We start from the raw sequence: 6,424 nt of genomic DNA, 5'->3' as shown, positions 1-6,424 counted from the left end.
GTTTGAGAAGATCTAATAAGACGGTCCCCGCAAAATGGAATTGGAATCTTTGTTATAAATGGATATTTGTTTTCTGTATAATGCAAAATTATTAACCTGGCACTCTATTCCGTATAAAATCGATACTATTTATATATATATTTGATACTAAATCATTGTTTTGTTACTTTTGTCATCGTTATTAAGGTCTGTTAAAGCTATAACTTAAATAGATATCATAACAAAATGATGAAGCCTACTTATTGTGGGTTGAAATCCAAGTCCAATAATATTTTTCGACAATTATCTAAATGGCTTGAAAAACCATTTGACAAACTTGAATAAATTTATATAATCTTATAAAAAAGAAAATACATTTTAGATGATAATTAACGGAATGTTATGTCAGCTTCCGAAAATGACTGGAATCAAAGGACACCCTTCGAGTATTGCCGATGACTAATGAGTCACTGGTTAATAACTTTGCATTATACCACGATTTATAACAATTACACATTGTGCACAGCATTTAAGACAGACTGCGTTGTTTTTTTGTTATATCCGCGTTTATCCTATTTCGGATCCCCCTAAGGGTTTTCCAGCAACAAAAATATCAGCTATGCTCAAGAGAGGATATTTGTTTTGTTGAATGACAAGAAAACAAATAATTTCTGCACAGCAATGTAGCTTTTTGGTAGTTTACCAACACTTAATGGCATCTGATCTGCTTCACATACATAACTTTCCGCAATATTTTAATTATGTCGAACTTGACATGTCAAACTTGACACCAGGGATTATGGAATCGTATATGGTACACCCTGATGCTGTGATGATGTCAACATTCTATGACGGCATGATATGAAAAAGGGGTCATGGCGTAAAAACTTACTCATCGTGTCGACTAAAACTATGATGGCAAGTCATTTTCACAAGAGCATGACGCCAAAATATATGTTGATTTATCGACTTAGATCATGTCGACCAAATCTTTTTTTTCGGGAAAAGCCGGAAACATTTACGTCGAGACTTTAACTTAGTGTCGTTTTGGCGAGAAAAAATAGGTGGGAAAAAGCTACAAAACTATGTCGACATACCATGTTATGTCACAGTAAGTCGATATAAATTAATCCGGCATACCATATTATTGGGGTGTATCATATACGCTTCCGTAAGGAATGTCCTACTCTTAAAAAATTGTTACAAAGAATTTAAAACGTTGCAACATATGATCATGTCGACGTTAACGTTTAAATGTCCATCAACTGTGACGGATCTTTTGTTAAAAATAGTTTGAAAAAATTAAAGTTACCGGTTATACCACTTTGATTTATTTTTAGTATTGATGCAGATTAGAGAAGACCAAGTTTTGTTAATCAGTGTTTGTTGTACAATACACTATTAGCACGTTTAGATCAATTCTAGGCCTCTGGTACTATCCAGTAGTAGCAGACAAACAATTGTTTTGAAAACAAGTCAATATTTCCATTTATTTCCATTTTATCAAGATTCCACTAAATAATGATATTTTATACCGTTCTTACTGTTAATTTTAAATTCTATAAATTTTGTGTTGCATATATACACAAAGTGTGTGCGCGCATACTACATACTACATACATCCCCTCCCGCACATACCCCCTTCGCCACTTCGTTGCTCAATAACAATCGTTGATGGCAAAAATTCGCACCCCCCTTTTCAAAACCCTGGCTACGGGCCTGTGAACCATCAAAGTTTCCAAGCTATACACACAGTTATTAGCTGTGGTGATCTTATTTATTGGTTCTGTTGGTTTACTTGGATGGATGTGTGAACTTTTATAGGTCTTTATCTGTCTATCTATAAACAAAAATCAGCTATGGCATTATACGATCAGATATGCAAACATTTTCAAAGGGTTGTTAAATTAACAATTTGGAGGCAATTGTGGTGAAGAAATATGAAGGTTTTTATGCCAATTTAGTCTGTATATAGACAAGTGTCTGCCAATAAATATCAAACTAGTAATACAAAACTTACCACAAGTATGTAAATGCACTAAGTACCTGTTGTGATCATTTTTAGTAAGACAGCGTAATTCTAAACAGTAGCAAATAGCTTGTTTAGTTAATGCATAATGCCATTAATATGATTTCCTTTCTATTGTGTAATTAATATTGGTTGTTACTTGTTGTTCCATGGTAAATGTTTTATGCGCTAGTAAAAAACCAGCATTGTTAATTTTGTAAAAGGTTATTAAATGTTACTTCGTTGATTCCACAGTTTTTCAAAAGATAACATCACTTTGTTATTTCGTATACGTAAATATTCTTGTAAGTTGATGACAGTGTTTTAGTATTACTTATTGTGTAACTATTATTTTATGTGCAAATAAATGATGTGAAGTGTTTTTATCTCCACACAATACCACATACCTTTGTATATGTGTACTGAATATATATATAAATATATAAATATATATATATATATATATATATATATATATATATATATATATATATATATATATATATATATATATATATATATATATATATATATATATATATATATATATACAAACATCATTTACATGCTTCTGCTAGCGGCTTAACCAAGAAAGACAATGACTGACATATAAATAAGCTCATATGATTAGTGATAATCTATGTTTTATTGTATGTGTTATTTGAATCTTTAAATAAAAAATATGGAAGATATAACATTATGTTTATTTTCATTCACATTGTAACTATACAGCTACAAACTAAGTGTATGCAGTTTAGACTGTGATTCATGATTCGCTACAAAATGGCTAGTTTTTTAGTGTCGACAAAATTTAAACTTTTCGACAATAGTTTGCAAAAGAAAATTAGAAACCTGCAAGATACCTGTATTTATGAACTATTTTAATTGCAAAACAAGTATGTTGTCTTTCTGTTCCACATAATTATACATTGATATTTAAAAAAAAATCCTGCCAATCAAAATTGATTTGACACATCACATTATTTTGATTAGGTTAACTCAGTGTGTGCTCAAATCAACTAAAATTTTAGCAAGCTTAAGATGAATTGAGACATTTGCTGTAACAAACCCTTTCCTGTATAGGACTAGTACTTAGTGTCTTAAGGGTGATCTAAAGAACGCTCCCACTTAAAGGATCAATACAGAGACCTCCTAGTGACTTAATTAGCAGACACCATATCCACTATACCGCAGCCATCGAACCAGCTTCAAATTCCTGCCGCTAGAAAACACAAACAATTATAAGATGCTAGATCTTTAAGCTAGGAACATGTTAATCGTTTGAAGATTGATTTTTTGGATGCATTACTTTACTATTGAAACAACTATAATATTTTGAACACAATAATGTCCATACATTTATTAAAAATACATGGTTACCAAAAAAGCTTTTGCCCGTAAATTAGGTTGCTGCTATAATCATATTATCCTCATAAATAAGTCAATGTTTGATTAAAAAAAAAATAGAAAAAACATTGAAGTCGGCATCTATATTCGCGGGTATCGAACTTCCTGCGGTTTTGCAATTGCGCCACCCTACTATACGGGCTGTTTACATGTCAGATTCTGTGACCCAAACTCCATTCGCTCTAGTCTAAGAAGCAGTTTACATGTGATCATGAGCGATATTGTAATATGTGGTTAAATCCATCAGAAACACGTTTGTTTACAAAATTTATCAATATTCAAAATTAATGTTTTAGTATTTTAGCTTATTTTCAACTTGTTTACACTTCGTCTTCTCGCACATTGCCGATTTGCTGTTAGGTTACATATCGCTATATTAAGATATGGTTTTAAACCGCTAAATTTAATACTATTGTATTTTCGTACCAAAATCTGCCAAACTTTTCAAAATCAACAAAAAGGGACATTTACAAAACATCTGCATCATTAATCAAATTTTAAGATTTGTTTTTCCTTTTTATAAGCTGCTCTGCATACAGTAATTCATGCAGTTCCGGCTTTCATCCAGTTCCGGCATTTTTATTATTGTTATGCTGGTAAGGATATAGTACGTTCAGAAACATCATTTTTTCTGTAGTGTCATGTTAAGTTATGATGTTTTCGTCAAACAAATGCATGTTTTCAAACATTGGTTGAACTATTGGTCATCAAGCGTTCGAAATAGTTCCATAACGAGGTTTCAGAACGAGCGATTTCCGTTCACGTTTTTTTGGAAGGGTGAAAAGTTGGAGGTAATTATTGTGTTGTTCTGTGGTTCAAAATACTAAAACGTTGGTGTTAATGAGTGAAACTATGTATATTTATGTCTTACAGTCATCAATCTGACTTTCCAATTTCATTTAAAGAAGAGAAACGTCATTTTGTAAAGGTCACTGGGTGATCAATTCTGGTATCACGTGACGCATAACTCGGGGCCGTATACACGTTACCGTAACTTCGACGCGCGTATTTCATGCATGTTTTACATATTTATTCTGCTGTGCACTGCCTATTTTTGGTCATTTAACTTTGTTAACATGCACAGCATATATTTTAATGAAATATATTCATTATATATATCCCCCGTTTTTAATGTAAATAATTTAACTGACCAAGGGAAGACAAACTGGTATCATTTCACGATATCTGTACTGCGAACTCCTTTCTTTGCATCCAAACCTGATGTTATGTTTATTAAAATGAGTCATGGATCTCAATAATATACTTCTTTTGATTATACCTGTACTGTAATATATATGCTGTCTCAGAACATATTTGCAGAATACATCCCAACTAAAAATTATTACTAAGATAAAGTTAGAAAATGATTCCAAATAAATTGTCGGATTGTTATATTCATGAAATTGGTTAAACCCTTGGTATATCATTTATATTTGCAGATAAAATAGCCATTCATGGGAAAGCAGAGCGAAAGAAGATCATCTCAATGCAGTCTGGCTGTCAAGTCGCAAAATCTGTGAAGTGGGTAATTAATTTCTTGCATCAATTAAATAATTATACAGTGGAAATGTGTTCACTTATAATGTGCATCTCATAAGGATACACATACTAGTAATAATTATTCTTTATCTTCCAATACAATTGCTGTCTGTATTTCAGATGTGAACTTCATAAAACCACACTACAGTTACATACATATCCTAACTATGGATTTAAATGTGTGTTATTCTCATGCAATCGTGAATGAACATACAAGATATAAATGGTGATGCATGAAGTTTGCCTTTAACAAAATGTAAAAATATACAATGTTATTAAAACATGAACTGTAATAACACTAAATATAGTAATGTGGTTTTAGCTCACATGATTACATTGTGCTACGAGAATAGCACAATAGGGTTTGAGTGTTATCATTTTAGTCCAGGGCTCTATTTGATTAGCATGGGTAGGTTGATTTTTCTGTCGGTCTTGTAGACACAAGTTAAATTTGATTTATCTCGGTGGCCTTTCAACAGAGTGGTATGAAATTTTATACTAATATGCAATACCATACTGTGCATTTGCCCGTCAGTTTTTTTATGAATTCACTTCAAACTGAACTGGTAGCCATTGTTGCTTTAGGTTGAATTCAAAATGGCCAACATATCTGACTAGTTACAATTTTGCTGTGGCAAGGTAAACATATGGCACAGGAAGCATTTCCACAGGGAAAGGTTCCAGTTGGACAAGCTTTTTGATAGACGTAGAGGTAAAAGAAAACCTCCATCAGACAAGCTTCTAAGAACAGTCCTGTTTCTGTTTTTCTTAGAGGTCGTCTGTCTGGTGGAGAAGCTCTGGACAGCAGAAATGGTCCACAACCTGTATTTAGCAGAAAAGAGGAGGAAATAATGACAACAAGGCTTCAAGAATTGTCTCTTGCATGTTTCTTATCATCCGGTGTGTGCGAGTTAGCTAATTTATGATATGCGGTTATCTCTTTTATGATATTCGAAGAGATTAAAACGCATTGTATCAAGCAATTAATATCTCTTTTGTCACAAGGTTTTTGGAAAGTCATGTGCTACATGATGCAAGTTGGTGTTAGGTTGTAAGGAGATCAGTGTATTTGCACCATTTTATTCTATGCCGAGGTACTGATGTTTTTAGCATACTATTTACTCTTTATTTCATTTCATGATCTATTTTTGCGCCATGTTATTCTTATGCACAGGTACTGCTTTTGTGTGCATAATATGTACACCAAACATTATTTTTCTACAAAATGTGTGATAATATAATGAACATGCTGGTTCTTCATGTCTTTTAACTATATATATGTGTGTATATATATATATATATATTTATTTTTTTAAACCTTTCAATGCTGAATTTTAATATTTGGATTATTGTGTTTATGGATTGGACTATATAAAATTAACCAGCATTGAAAGTGTTATGTCAACAGGCAGTTGACTTGTTAGAAATAAAATTGTACCACTATTACTTTATCATGTTTTTATTTGCACCCGACATTGTGTAACTATGACT

At 32.1% G+C, this 6,424-nt stretch overlaps 1 long non-coding RNA gene across 1 annotated transcript in view; it reads left to right on the top strand.

The window, feature by feature from the left end:
* LOC127840868 (uncharacterized) overlaps positions 1 to 6,132 on the top strand; it is a 6,961-nt gene extending 829 nt beyond the window's left edge. Inside the window, exons 2-3 of the long non-coding RNA XR_008030609.1 lie at positions 4,834 to 4,915; positions 5,706 to 6,132. This is a non-coding gene — a long non-coding RNA (uncharacterized LOC127840868). The remainder of the gene's footprint in view (positions 1 to 4,833; positions 4,916 to 5,705) is intronic.
* The last annotated feature ends 292 nt before the right edge of the window (positions 6,133 to 6,424 follow it).

The sequence above is a fragment of the Dreissena polymorpha genome, chromosome 8 (genome assembly GCF_020536995.1).
Source record: "Dreissena polymorpha isolate Duluth1 chromosome 8, UMN_Dpol_1.0, whole genome shotgun sequence".
Classification (NCBI taxonomy): domain Eukaryota; kingdom Metazoa; phylum Mollusca; class Bivalvia; order Myida; family Dreissenidae; genus Dreissena; species Dreissena polymorpha.
Note: the sequence above shows the minus strand (reverse complement) of the source record. Positions and strands in the feature narration are given on the sequence as shown.